Source organism: Loxodonta africana, chromosome 16 (assembly GCF_030014295.1).
Source record: "Loxodonta africana isolate mLoxAfr1 chromosome 16, mLoxAfr1.hap2, whole genome shotgun sequence".
Taxonomy (NCBI): domain Eukaryota; kingdom Metazoa; phylum Chordata; class Mammalia; order Proboscidea; family Elephantidae; genus Loxodonta; species Loxodonta africana.
In genome coordinates this window covers 61,644,507-61,659,888 of record NC_087357.1, presented here as the reverse complement: position 1 = coordinate 61,659,888, position 15,382 = coordinate 61,644,507, and the positions used below count along the sequence as shown (strand labels likewise).

At 39.3% G+C, this 15,382-nt stretch overlaps 1 long non-coding RNA gene across 3 annotated transcripts in view; it reads right to left on the bottom strand.

Moving 5' to 3' along the window:
* The window catches only part of LOC111750320 (uncharacterized), a 150,039-nt gene that overhangs the window by 14,818 nt on the left and 119,839 nt on the right, over positions 1 to 15,382 (bottom strand). Inside the window, exon 7 of one of the 3 annotated variants that reach the window (XR_002785484.2) lies at positions 881 to 14,206. The exons of the other annotated variants lie outside the window; for them this stretch is intronic. This is a non-coding gene — a long non-coding RNA (uncharacterized LOC111750320). Of the gene's footprint in view, positions 1 to 880; positions 14,207 to 15,382 lie in introns of those variants that run through there. 3 annotated transcript variants of the gene reach the window in all.

The window sequence follows — 15,382 nt, the reverse complement described above, 5'->3', positions numbered from 1 at the left end:
CTCTCCCCCCCTTACCTACCCCTCCCCACTCTGCTTCACTCCAGGTCTAGCAGTATTCAGTGATTGTTGCACCACCTAGACCAGAAGTGGAACACTTCCCTCCTGAGCCAGTCTCCCAGAATTGGAAAGGGAACAAATAAAAAAAACAAACAGGAAAAAAAAGAAACTGCCAGCACCTCTAGCTGGGAAATCAGCGCAGGCACTGCCCCTTTGCCTAGGCACAGGCATAAGGGGTCCATGGAGTTCAAATGCCTTTAACCCCTGCCTAGACCTGTGTGGGCCCATTCAACAGAGTTGGCCCTCATTAGCATAGTACAACAGGGTATATACCTGAAGCCTATTTTGAACTGCAACAGCTAAGGGGGAGTGGCAGATTCATGACATTTGACACTGCCCTGCCCGTTAAGCAGGGTTCTCACCTACCCATATCAGGGGCCTGAGAACTGGTGGCTCCACCCACTCCACCTAGCCACCCATGACAGGGGTTTGAGAATAAGTATTACCTCCCACTTTGGGCACCCAAAAGAAATGGGTGCTCAAAGTCCGGCCGCAAAATTCACCCACCTACATGCTCTAGGGGACAGGGACACACCTTCTACCCAAGTACTTAGGGACAGCTTTCAGTTCCCTACCTCAATCAGCACATAACGCCCTACTGCAGCCTGATATCTGTGCCTGCTCCAATCATCCTAACGTAGCCCTGCTTGCCTAGGACTGTAGATGAGAGCATGTACCACACACTTGGTGACCAGTGACCTGGACACCTGAGCCAAATCCACACAAGAAAAGTAAACAGCCTTCTGGGTTCACATACCTAGTAGCAACGCTAACCACCTAGTGACAGGATGTGAAAACTTCAAAGATAGCAATTAATCAATGTAGCTCACATGACCAGCCTATTTGGACATATCAAAACAAAACATGAAGCTAGGACACAGTAAGAAAACATAAAATAAAAAAAAAAATAATAACTTATTGAAGGCTCAGAGGCAACTGTCAATATCAAATCACATAAAGAGGTAGACCATGCTGGCTTCAGCAAGTGACCAAAACAAAGAATCAGGGAACCTCCTGGAGGAAGATGAAGTCTTGGAATTACTGAAGGTAGAATTCAAAAGATTAATATACAGAGCTCTTCAAGAGATCAGGAAGAAGATCAGGCAAAATGCAGAACAAGCCAAGGAACACACAGGCGAAGCAATAGAGGGATTTGGGGAGGCTACACAAGAGCAAAATGACAAATTTAACAGGCTGCAAGAATGCACAGAGAGACAGCAAATAGAAACCCAAAATATTAACAATAAAATTTCAGAATTAGACAACTCAATAGAAAGTCATAGGAGCAGAAATGAGGCAATGGAAGTCAGAATTAGTGAGATTGAAGATGAAGCACTTGACAACAACATATTTGAGGAAAAATCAGATAAAAGAATTCTTTAGAAATGAAGAAATCCTAATTATGTGGGACTCTATCAAGAGGAATAACCTACGAGTGATTGGAGCACCAGAACAGGGGGGGATAACAGAAAATACAGAGAACTGCTGAAGATTTGTTAGCAGAAAGCTCCCCTGATATCAAGAAAGATGAGACAGTATCTATCCAAGAAGCGCATCAAACCCCATAGAGGAGAGATCCCAAAAGAAAGTCATCAAGACACATTATAATCAAACTTGCCAAAACCAAAGGTAAAGAGAGAATTTTAAAAGTGGCTAGAGATAAACAAAAAGTCATTTACAAAGGAGAGCCAATAAGACTAAGCTCTGATTACTCAGCAGAAACTATGCAGGCAAGAAGGAAATGGGATGACATGTATAAAGCCTTGAAGGAAAAAAATTGCCAACCAAGAACTGTATATCCAGTAAAACAATTTCTCAAATACAAAGGCATAGACAATAGAAAAAAAAAATAGAAAGAATCAACAAAACCAAAAGTTGGTTCTTTGAAAGGATCAACAAAATCAACAAACCACTAGCCAAATTGACAAATGAAAAACAGGAGAGGACGCAAACAACCCAAATAAGAAATGAAATGGGGGACATTAAAACAGACCCAACTGAAATAAAAAGAATCATAACAGTATTATGAAAAACTATACTCTGACAAATTTGAAAACCCAGAGGAAATGGACAAATTTCTAGAAACACACTACCTACCCAAACTAACACAAACTGGTGCTGAAAATCTGAACACACCCATAACAAGAGATTGAAAAGGTAAAAAAAAAAAAACTCTCAATAAGAAAGCGCCCTGGCCCAGATGGCTTTACTGGAGAATTCTACCAAACATTCAGAGAAGAGCTTACGCCACTACTGCTCAAACTACTTCAGAACATAGAAAAGGAAGTGATACTTTCAAATGCATCCTATGAAGCCAGCATAACCCTGATACCAAAACAGGGCAAAGACACCACAAAAAAAGAAAATTACAGACCAATATCTATCAAATATGAAGGCAAAATTAGGGCATTTCCAGATAAATAGAAGTTAAGGGAATTTGTAGAAACCAAACCAAAATTATAAGAAATGCTAAAGGGAGTCCTCCAGTTAGAGAATCAATAATATCAGATAACAACTAAAGACTAGAACACAGGACAGAACAACAAAATATAAACTCAGATAGGGAAGTTACAAAAATAAGTCAAAGCTAAAACACTGAAAATAGGGAAACAGAGACGTCAATATGTAAAAGACGAAAACATTAAAACAAAAAAGAGGGACTAGATAGTGTACTCATAGAACTTTTATATGGGGAGGAAGTTAAGGCAATATCAAGATTGGTTTAAACATAGAAAAACTGAGGTAAATTTTAAGGCAACCACAAAGGAAACTAACAAAACTACACATCAAAATAAAAAAGAAGAAAATCAACAACAATGGAAAAGATGAAAAGAAAATACATAAAGGAAAATGACAGCACAGAAAATTAAGTGCAAAATTAAGTGCCACAAAAAAAAAAAAAATCAAAATGACAGCACTAAACTCATTACACTGAACATAAATGGACTAAATGCACCAATAAAGTGACAAATCCATCTATATGCTGCCTACAAGAGACACACCTTAGAATCAAAGACACAAACTAAAATTCAAAAGATGGAAAAAATATATCGAGCAAAAAACAATCAAAAAAAGCAGGAAGGCAGGAGGCAACAGGAAAGCTGGTAATGGGGAACCCAAGGTAGAGAAGGGAGAGTATTGAGATGTTTTGGAGTTGTTAACCAATGTCATAAAACAATATGTGTACTAACTGTTTAATAAGAAGCAAGTTTGTTCTATAAACCTTCATTTAAAACACAATAAAAAAAAATTTTAAAAAGAACAGGAGTGGTAATATTAATCTCTGACAAAGTACACTTTAAAGGAAAATCCACCACCACACTATATAATGAGTCAAGGATCAATACACCAGGAGGACATAACCATAATAAATATTTATGCACCCAACAACAGGGCTCCAAAATACGTAAAACAAACTCTAACAGCAACGAAAGAGAAACAGACAACTCCACAATAGTAGTAAGCGACTTCAACATACCACTTTTGGTGAAGGATAGAACATCTAGAAAGATGCTCAATAAAGACACAGACGATCTAAATGCCACAATCAACCAACTTGATCTCATAGACATATACAGAACACTCCAATCGATAGCAACCAAGTATACTTCTTTTCCAATGCACATGGAACATTCTCCAGAATAGACTACCTATTAGGCTACAAAGCAAGTGTTAACAGAATCCAAAACACCGAAACTTTACAAAGCATCTTTTCTGACCATAAGGCTGTAACAGCAGAAATCAATAACAGAAAAAAACAAGGAAAAAAAATCAAATACATGAAAACTGAACAATGCCTTGCTCAAAAACTACTGGGTTATAGAGTAAATCAAGGACAGAATAAAGAAATTCATTGAATCAAATGAGAATGAACACATCCCTACCAGAACCTTTGGGACACAGCAAAAGCAGAGCTCAGAGGTCCATTTATAGCAATAAAATGCACACATGCAAAAAGAAGAAAGGACCAAAATCAAAACATTAGACCTACAACTCGAGCAAATAGAAAGAAAGTAGCAAAAGAAGCCTTCAGGCATCAGAAAAAAGGAAATAATAAAAATTAGAGATGAAATAGAGAGTAGAAGGACAATTGAAAGAGTCAACAAGACCAAAAGCAGGTTCTTTTGAAAAGATCAATAAAATCAATAAGCCATTGGCCAAACTAACAAAAGAAAAACAGGGGAGGAAGCAAATAACCCAAATAAGAGATGAGATGGGTGGTATCACAACAGACCTAACTGAAATTAAAAGAATCATAACAGAATATTATGAAAAATTGTACCTCAAGAAATTTGAAAACCTAGAGGAAATGGACAAATTTCTAGGAACACACTACCTACCTAAACTAAAACAAACTGAGATAGAAAAACTAAATAAACCTATAACAAAAGAAGAGATTGAAGAGGTAATTTAAAAAACTTCCAACAACAACAAAAAAAGCCCTGGCCCTGATGGCTGCACTGGAGAATCCAACCAAACTTTCAGAGAATAATTAACACCAGTACTACTGAAGGTATTTCAGAGCGTAGAAAGGGATGAAATACTACTGAACTCATTACATGAAGCCAGCAGAACCCTGATACCAAAACCAGGTAACGACACCACAAAAAAAGAAAATTATAGGCCTGTATTCCTCATGAACGTAGATGCAAAAATCCTCAACAAAATTCTAGCCAATAGAATTCAACAATATATCAAAAAAATAATTCACCATGACCAAGTGGAATTCATACCACATATGCAGGGATGGTTCAACATTAGCAAAACAATCAATGTAATCCATCACATCAATAAAACAAAGCATAAGAACCACATGATTTTATCAATCCATGCAGAAAAGGCATTTGACAAAATCCAACACACATTCATGATAAAAACTCTCAGCAAAATAGGAATAGAAGGAAAATTCCTCAACATAATAAAGGGCATTTATACAAAGCCATGAGCAAAACATCATCCCAAATGGAGAGAGTCTGTAAGCATTCCCTTTGAGAACGGGAATCAGACAAGGATGCCCTTTATCACTACTCTTATTCAACATTGTGCTGGAAACCCTAGCCAGAGCAATAAGGCACGAATAAGAAATAAAGGGCATCCACATTGGTAAGGAAGAAGTAAAAGTATCCCTATTTGCAGATGATGTGATCTTATATACAGAAAACACCAGAAAATCCAAAAGAAAACTAATGGAACTCATAGAAGATTTCAGCAAAGTATCAGGATACAAGATAAACATACAAAAATCAGTTGGATTCCTCTACACCAACAAACAGAACTTTGAAAAGGAAATCACCAAATCAATACCATTTACAATGTCCCCCAAAGAAGATAAAATACTTAGCAATAAATCTAAACAGAGACATAAAAGACCTATACAAAGAAAGCTCCAAGATGTTATTGCAAGAAACAAAAAGAGACTTACATAAGTGGAAAAACATACCACCCTCATGGATAGGAAGACCCAACATTGTGAAAATGTCAATTCTACCCAAAGCAATCTACAGATACAATGCAATCCTGATCCAAATTCCAACAACATTTTTAATGAGATGGAGAAACAAATCACCAACTTCATATGGAAGGGGAAGAGACCCCCGATAAGTAAAGCATTACTGAAGAAGACAAAGTGGGAGGCCTCACACCATCTGATTTTAGGATCTTTTATACCACCACTGTAGTCAAAGCAGCCTGGTACTGGTACAACAACAGATACATAGGCCAATGGAACAGAATTGAGAAACCGGATGTAAATTCGTCCACCTATGAGTAGCTGATATTTGACAAAGGCCTGAAGTCCATTAATGGGGAAAAGATAGTCTTTTTAGCAAATGATGCTGGTATAACCGGATATCTATTTGCAAAAAAAAAAATGAAACAAGACCCATACCTCACACCATGTACAAAAACCAACTCAAAATGGATTAAAGGCCTAAATATAAAACCTAAAATGATAAAGATCATGGAAGAAAAAATAAGGACAATGCTAGGAGCCCTAATACATGGCAAAAACAACATATAAAACATTATTAACAATACACAAACACCAGAAGAGAAACTAGATAACTGGGAGCTCCTAAAAATCAGACATTTATGCTTATCAAAACACTTTACCAAAAGAGAAAGAGACAACCTATAGAATGGGAAAAAAAATTTGGCTACCACATATCAGATCAGGGTCTAATCTCTAAAATTTACAAGATACTGCAAAACCTCAACAACAAAAAGGCAAATAATCCAATTAAAAAATGGGCAAAGGATTTGAGCACGCACTTCACCAAAGACAATGTTCAGGAAACTAGCAGATACATGAAGGAATGCTTATGATCATTAGCCATTAGAGAAATGCAAATCAAAACTACAGCGAGATATCATCTCACTCCAACAAGGCTAGCACTAATCCAAAAAACACGAAAAAAAAAATGTTGGAGAGGTTGTAGAGAGACTGGAACACTTATGCACTGCTGGTGGGAATGTAAAATGGTACAACCACTTTGGAAATCAACTTGGCACTTCCTTAAGAAGCTAGAAATAGAAGTACCATACAATCCAGCAATCCCATTCCTTGGAATACATCCTAGAGAAATAAAAGCCATCACATGAATAGATATATGCAATACCATGTTCATTGCAGCACTGTTCACAATAGAAAAAAGATGGAAACAACCTAGGTGCCCATCAACAGATGAATGGATAAACAAATTATGATACATACGCACAGTGGAATGCTACGCAACAATAAAGAACAATGATGAATCCAAGAAACATCTCACAACATGCATGAATCTGGAAGGCATTATGCTGAGTGAAATTAGTCAATTGCAAAAGGACAAATATTGTATGAGACCACTATTATAAGAACTGGAGAAAATGTTTAAACACAGAAGAATACATTCTTTGATGGTTACAAGGGTAGACAGGGAGGAAGAGGGGTATCACTAACTAGATAGTTGACAAAACTCATCTTAGGTGAAGGGAAGGACAACACACAATACAGGGGAGGTCAGCACAACCAGACTAAACCAAAAGCTAAGAAGTTTCCTGAATACAACCAAACACTTTGACAGACAGAGTAGCAGGGGCTGGGGTCTGGGGACCATGGTTTCAAGAGACATCTAGGTCAACTGGCATAACAAAGTTGATTAAGAAAACATTCTGCATCCCACTTTGGTGAGTGGCGTCTGGGGTCTTAAAAGTGTGTGAGCAGCCAACTAAGATGCATCAATTGGTCCCAACCCACCTGGAGCAAAGGAGAATGAAGAACACCAAGGACACAAGGAAAATACTAGCCCAAGAGACAAAAAAAACCAAACCCAGTGCCGTCAAGTTGATTCCAACTCATAGCGACCCTACAGGACAGAGTGGAACTGCCCCCATAGAGTTTCCAAGGAGCACTTGGTGGATTCGAACTGCCAACCCTTTGGTTTGCAGCCGTAGCACTTAACCACTATGCCACAAGAGACAAAAGAGCCACACAAACCAGAGATTCTATAAGCCTGAAACTAGAAGAGCTAGATGGTACCTCGCTACCACCAATGACCGCCCTGATAGAGAACACAACAGAGAATCCCTGATGGAGCAGGAGAAAAGTGTGGAACAGAGCTCAAATTCACATAAAAAGACCACACTTAATGGTCTGAGAATAGAGGAACACATGAAGCCATGGCCCCCAGACACTCTGTTAACCCAGAACTGAAACCATTCCTGAAGCCCACTCTTCACAAAGATTAGACTGGCTATAAAACATAAAATAATACTCATGAAGAGTGTACTTCTTAGTTCAAGGAGATACATGAGACCAAATGGGCGGCTGCTGTCCAGAGGCAGAATGAGAAGGCAGGAAGGGACAGGAGCTGGTTCGATGGACATGAGAAACCCGGGGTGGAAAGGGGAGTGTGCTGTCACATTGTAGGAATTGCAACTAGTGTCACATGACATTATAAATATAAATTTTTGTATGAGAAATTAATTTGAGCTGTAAACTTTCACCCAAAGCACAACTAAAAGAAAAAAAAGTCCAGCCCAGGTGATGGAATCTATCATACTAGGGAACACAGTAACAGGAACTGTGTGAGAAAGAACCTGATCTATTCAGGACATTGGTTTGAAACATTGGTACTTTTGAATCCCAGCTCTACCATACACTAATTGTTTGACCTTGACCAAGTTACTTACCCTGTAAGCATAAATGAGTTAATAAAAGGGCTTAGGATAATGCCCAGATCACAGCAAAAGGTCAATAGTGTGCCTGTCAGGAGCAAAGAAGAGTAAAGAAAATCAGAGTCTCAAGGAAACAATTAGCCCAAAGGACCAATGGACCACACAAACCACAGCCTCCACTAGCCTGAGACCAGAAGAACTAGATGGAGCCCGGCTACCATCAGGATCACAATAGAAGATCCTGGACAGAGTGGGAGAAAAATGTAAAACAAAATTCAAATCCATAAAAAAGACCAGACTTACTAGTCTGATAGAGACTGGTGGAACCCTTGAGACTATGGACCTTAGACACCCTACAAACCTGGAACTGAACCCATTCCCAGAGATCACCTTTCAGCCAAACAATAAAAAAAAAAAAAAAACTCACTGCCTTCGAGTGGATTCCAACTCATAGTGACCCAAACAATGGACAGGCCTAAAAAGTGAACAATAACACTAAAGTGATAACACCTGTGCGAAACCTGCTCCTCAGAACACTCAACCATATGAGACCAAAAGGGAAGCATTTGCCCAAAAATAAAGTGCAGAAGGTAGGGAGGGGCAGGAAAGATGGGCAAATGGAAATGGGGAACTCAGAGGGGAAGTGGGTAGAGTGCTGTCACATTGAGGGAATTGAAACTAACGTCGTGAAACAAAATGTGTATAAATTGTTGAATGGGAAACTAATTTACTCTGTAAACTTTGACCCAAACCACAGTTTTAAAAAAAAAAGGTTAATAGTGTTAGGTATTATAGTTAATATTATTATCACCATCATTATCATCATTATCCATGTGGAGATATCTAAGAAACAACTTGAAATAGTGCTCAGGAGAAAGATGAGGATTTGAGATAGAGGTTGGCATTAACAGAAGTGATAGTTGAATGTAATGAGAGAGGAGAGATGGCCAAAGATGAGCGTAGTTTGAGAAGAGGGCTGAAATCAGAACTTTCATTTAAGGAATGAGTAGAGTAACAGACATCAATGAAGACTCACTAGGAAAAACACTGGGTCGTTTCTGTTCTCTCATGACCGCTACGTGACTACCAGACATGACCAGGACAGGGAGGCAACATCGCTGTACCCAGATCTTCTCTGCACAATTGAACGCCCCCAAAACCTAAGGTCAGTGATTGTTTACTTCACATTGAAGAGTTCATGTCTTAGGATTGCTCTTCATGAATCATAATGTCACTAGAAAACTCTCAAAAATCTCATCTAATCTGCCTTTTTCAGGTAAAGAAACTGACGCCCCAAGTGACTTGTCCAGGTCAAAGGTTCATGAATGACAGAGTCTAGACTTCAAGCTCTCAAACATAGTGCCAAAGAGTTTATGGGGAGCGTGTCATTGAACCTACTGGTTTAAAAATATAACCAGTTGCCATCATGTTGACTCCAACTTGTGGTGACCTCGGGTGTGTCAGAGCAGAACAGTGCTTCATAGGATTTTCAATGGCTGATTTTTTGAAGTAGATCTCCAGGCCATTCTTCTGAGGTGCCTCTGGTGGACTCAAGCCACCAGTCTTTCAATTACAGCCAGACGTGTTAACCATTTGCACTGCTCAAGGACTCCGTAGTAAGGCCTTAAAGGACTCTTTCTGTCTTGATCTATGTTTGGTGTGAGACTATTTCTTCTCAAGCAACACTTGCACTAATGCAGGGTTTCTCAGCCTCGGCACTGTTAATGGCATTGGGTGCTGGACAATTCCTTATTGTGAGTGTCCATTATCCTGTGCATCACAAAAATGTTTAGAGCTTCCTGATCTTTACCCACTAGATGCCAGTAGCACCCTAATTCCCCCTCCCCAGTTTGACAACCAAAAACATCTCCAGACATTGCTACATGTCCCAGGTTGGGAACCATTGCTCTGATTACAAATTCATTGTTTCCACTAAGAGTGACAAACCCAATGTCTCAAGTTTTATAACAAATGCACAAATTGATAAACTTGGAGCTTGTTTTCCTTTTGGCTAATGACCTTGGAGTGAATTTATCTGCCCTCCCTTCAGGAAAGAGAAGTTGGGTGGTTAACCATCTGAAATTACAATAACCAGTTTATTAAATACTCATTTCAAATAAGGAACCAACAAAATACTTCAAATCATTAAAAAATATATATGATTAAAGATGAAATTCTGTTTTAGTAAATAAGGCAATTAAGTAAAAATTTATCTGTCAGCACTCCACCAAATGGGTATCAGAATATCTAAAAACTGTGTTTTCTGATTCCTTTACACCTGTTTCCCTAAAGGGGTTTCACAAAATCCTGGTTTCACAACATATTAATAGATAGTCTATAGAAAAGGGATTCTGTAGTCAAGTAAGTCTGGGACATGCTGTGTTAAACAGATTCCTTTCTCGAAAAACTCATCAGAGCCCTTGCTATGTTCGTGAGCAGTAAATCTCCAGTAGGCACATACAAGATGTGTTGTTTCTACATCCTATTTGGCTACACAATGTTGTGTTTGTTTCTTTGTCTGTTTACAGAATTTGTCAAGGGATTACTGTTCTTCAGAACACACTTTGGGCAACACTATGCTACCCCTCACTGCCTTACTAGCCTCTCTTAAAACCCTAACTGTGCTCTAGAGCTACAAGGATCACAGGAAGTAGAACAGGAAGATGGCTGAATGCCGAAGAGGCCTGCACCTCAGCTACGGACAATTTGGAACCATCATACTGTATAATGTCTTTCTCTCATGCAGATGCTAAATTTAATTTCTGACCCAGAAATTGCTGTTATACCTGTAAATATCTGTTGTTGCTTTTTAAGTGGTAAACAATGGAAATTGATCTTGCTACATTAAGCAAAAAACAGGGTTTATTGAAAATCTTCTAGAGTACCTCATGTATATGAATGAAGGGCTCAACACCATGGCCACAAGAAGGACAGAGAGCAGGGTCAGTCCAGGTGCCTGGGTAGCAGCCATTTCGGCTCTAGCCATCAGGTGGCCCAGCTCCAAACCACCTTCTGTCTGAGTATCTTCCCTCAGGCTTCAAAATTCCATGTAGGTACTCAATGAATGAATGAGTAAATGAATGAAAAAAAAGATTCAAACTTCCAGGAGAGGACATTGGTCGGCTTAGCTTGGGTCAGGTCCCTATTTCCCGTGTCCTCCCTCCAATGATTACAAGGTGAGGTCCCATGGTCAGCCGCCCACCAGCATCATGTAGAGTAAAAGAGGAGTTGAGTCCCTGGATGGCACAAATGGTTAAGTGCCCTACCACCAGCCAAAAGACTGGCAGTTCAAACCCACCCAAGGGGCCTCAGAAGACGGGCCTGGCGATCTGCTTCCAAAAGGTAGCAGCTTTGAAAACCTTACGGAGCAGCTCTACTCTGCACATTTGGGGTTGCCACGACTTAGAATCGATTCCATGGCAACTAACAACAACAAAGGAGGGATGATTCCTCCAAGACATCAATGCTGGACAGAAAATAAGAGATGTACTTTACGCGGAGCAGAAAAAATCAGCACGTGCTTTACACTTCATTCCACTGTTTCTATATTTTCTAGTTGATTCTTTACGCTCCTTGCACACAGCACTGAAGCATTCCAAATGGCCAGACTTTCTCCTCCAGTCACCTTCGGCAGATACGCGAGCCTGTCTTGCAAAGAACTCAGAATTCCTTTTGGGTTGCTTCCTTCCACCAAGAAGCCTCGCATTGATAATTAATGACTTCAAGGAAGAATCACTTAGTCTAATCATCAGCTAAACTCATGCATTTTTAACAGCTGCCCGAAAAACAAGGACAGCAAATGCCAGACAATGTGAGAAGGAGGAAGAGAGGGGGTTTAAAGACAAATGTAACCAATCAATTCTTCCAACCTCCAAACGACCCAGGTAAAGGAATTTAGTTAAGCATCTGTCCTTTCGCCATCCTCAGGCCCGTTGGCCATAATTTTTCGTAGTAATTCTGAAATTCTTTTGATAATCATCAATTTCTACGAAAACAGCAGGAGTCTGTTTTATGATAATTTTTTGATGGAAGACAAAGATTGTGTCCCTGCCTCTAGCGGAATTCTTCAGGCCACAGTTTTTTTTTTTTAAGTATTTGTCATCAGCACACTTTATCTTGCTCAGCAGAAATGCTACACGGAAGTTAGATTGTTGGCTGATTTTTATTTTTGACTCTGTTAAAAAAAATCTTTATTGGGCAAGTTTAATTTGGGGTTTAATTATTTTCCTCTTTGTTGTAGCAAAAGTCTCAATTTCCTTTGAAGGAATAAAAGAAGAAAAGCATGATTTCTAACCAAGATTTAATCCTGTTTTTATTTTTATGAAATACTTCCTTTTAGTTATCTGTATCCTGGGAAGGGGAGTCCCTAGATGGCACAGTTAAGCGTTCAGCTACTAACTGAAAGGTTGGAGGTTCGAATCCACCTCAAGATGCCTAGGAAGAAACACCTGGTGATCTCCTTCTGAAAGATCACGAGCATTGAAAACTCCTTGGAGCTATGAAAGTCCTAAATTTGGGGGTGTTTGATGGTGGGGACTGCAATCCCAGGCTTGGGATTGATAATTTACTGTTTTTGTTACCTTCTGTCCATTATACAGACTTAATCTTGTAACCAAGGAAATGTTTTCTTTGTAACCAAGCTAAGAAAGAACACTGTCAGCTATTTCTCCAAGATCCTTGATACAAACATTGTATGTAACCTCTATGTTCCCAGAAAGCAATGTCTTGAAATTATCTTGCAACTACCCTGTAAGCCCCTTATGGTCCCTAAATATTATGGATTGAATTGTGTCCTCCAAAAATGTGTGTCAAATTAGCGAGCCCATGGTTCCCAGTATTGTGTGATTGTCTACCATTTTGTCATCCAATGTAATTTTCCTGTGTGTTGTAAATCCTACCTCTATGATGTGAATGAGGCAGGATTAGAGGCAGTTATGTTAATGAGTGGGACTCAATCTACAAGATTAGGTTGTATTTTGAGTCAATCTCTTTTGAGATATAAAAGAGAGAAGCAAGCAGAAAAGAGAGGGACCTCATGCCACCAAGAATGAAGAACCAGGAGGGGAGTGTGTCCTTTGGATCCAGGGTTCCTGGGCTGAGAACTCCTAGACCAGGGGACGATTGATGACAAGGACCTTTCCCCAGCGCCGACAGAGTGAGAAAGCCTTCTTCTGGAGCCGGTATCCTGAATTCAGACTTTTAGCCTCCTAGACTGTGAAAGAGTAAATTTCTGTTTGTTAAAGCCATCCACTTGCGGTATTTCTGTTATAGATCCCTGCTTCAAGATAGCCTCCCACTTTCCTGAATCACTGAGTGCCTATTAGAAATTTTGTATTGTCAGTTCTTGATTTTAGCATATAAACATGCCTTTGTAATTGCACCACCTTGGAATACTGTGATTTCACCTTGTGGACTGTGCATTTCCTCAGTTTAAACTGTATCTTGCCTTCAGTAAAAGTCCTTGCTTTTGCTTTCAACAGAGTATGCCATATTATTCTTTGACGGAGTGCGGTTCTACTCTGCAACACATGGGGTCGCCATGAGTCAGCATCAACTAGATTGCTACAGATTTGGGTTTGTTTTGTTTTGTTTTACTCTGAGACGAAGGTAAGTTTCACATGGTCCTTATTTATTTATAAGTTTTAGTACATAGAAAACAGAATTTTTCAGTAAGAAATCATATTGCTCGAGAAAGATCAAAAAGATGGGGACCACAACACACAACACATCTTATAATCATTTTCCTAAGGAAACATTTTATTTAATATTCAAACTCAGCAGACAACATCAGGTAGAATAGAACAATCAACATCCAATTATGAACAGAGAGTGACAAAAGGAAACCACTGTCTTGTTATTTTGAAAAAGAATGGCATGTGCTTTTTAAGGGAGGAGGTTATACAGAGAGAATACTCACCACATCTGCATCCAGTCTTGGGGGAGTGGAAGCTGCTGTCTGCAAACCCATTTGTCTTAGTTTCCTTGGGTTGCCCTGGCAAAATACCACAGGGTGCGGCTTTACAGAATAGAAATTGATTTTCTCACAGTTCTGATGGCTAGAAGTTCAAATTAGGGTATCAACAACCAAACCAACCAACCAACTGCCATTGAGTCAATTCCAACTCATGGCGACCCCGTATGTGTCAGAGGAGAACGGTGCTCCTTGGGGTTTTCAATGGCTGATTTTTCAGAAGTAGATCACCAGGCCTTTCTTCCAAGATGCCACTGGGCACACTCGAACCTGAAACCTTTCAGTTAGCAGTTGAGCACATCAACATTTGTACCACCCAGATTATATCAGCTCCTTCTGAGGACTTCAAGAGGGAAACTGTTCCATGCCTCTCTCCTAGTTCTGGTGGCTGTTGGCAATCTTTGACATTCCTTACTATTTATAGATGCATCTGCCTTTGGTGTCACGTAGCATCTGTCTTCTTTTTGTATGTGACCCTCTCCCTATGTCTTTTCTCCCCTTTTATGTGACACCACTCAGAAGGAATTATAACTAGGACCCGCCCTACTCCCATATGATTTACCAGATGATATCTTCAAAGGAAGGCCTTATTTACCCAACCAAGGTCACATTCAAAGATACAAGGGTTAGGACTTCAACACTTCTTTTTGGGCGGACACAATAACATTCATACCACCACCTGCCAACATTTACTGTAACGGTTAAGAGAGAGAAAAGAGGATATAAAACAGAAATAAAAATTCTACTCCTCCCATATCACTAATAATGCCTCAGGCACACATGACTCTATTGAGTAATATCTGATGACAAGACTTGTAGGAAGCACTTATCTTTGAAATTGATTTGAGATTTGTTTTTAATCTACTTTAAAATTTGTACAAGTCTCAAAGTAGGAAGAAAGGTCATTTAAACTCAAGGAGACAGAATTGGTTAGTTAGAACTAAAAAATGACAGCTTTGCTGGGTATACACTTTAATTTGGCCTGCGTCTAAGGCATTGTTATTCTGAACAATTATGGAATAAACCTGTATATAGGAAGCCATCACCTATGGAGGCAAGTTGAGTGTCTATTAAGTCTTCCTTTTCGCCCTCTGCCTGTCCTTACAGTAAAGCAAATAAAAGATAAAGTCTTTTGGTACTTACCAAACATCATGTAATAGTGAAAATCACAATAATTTGGGTACAATAGTTGGATAT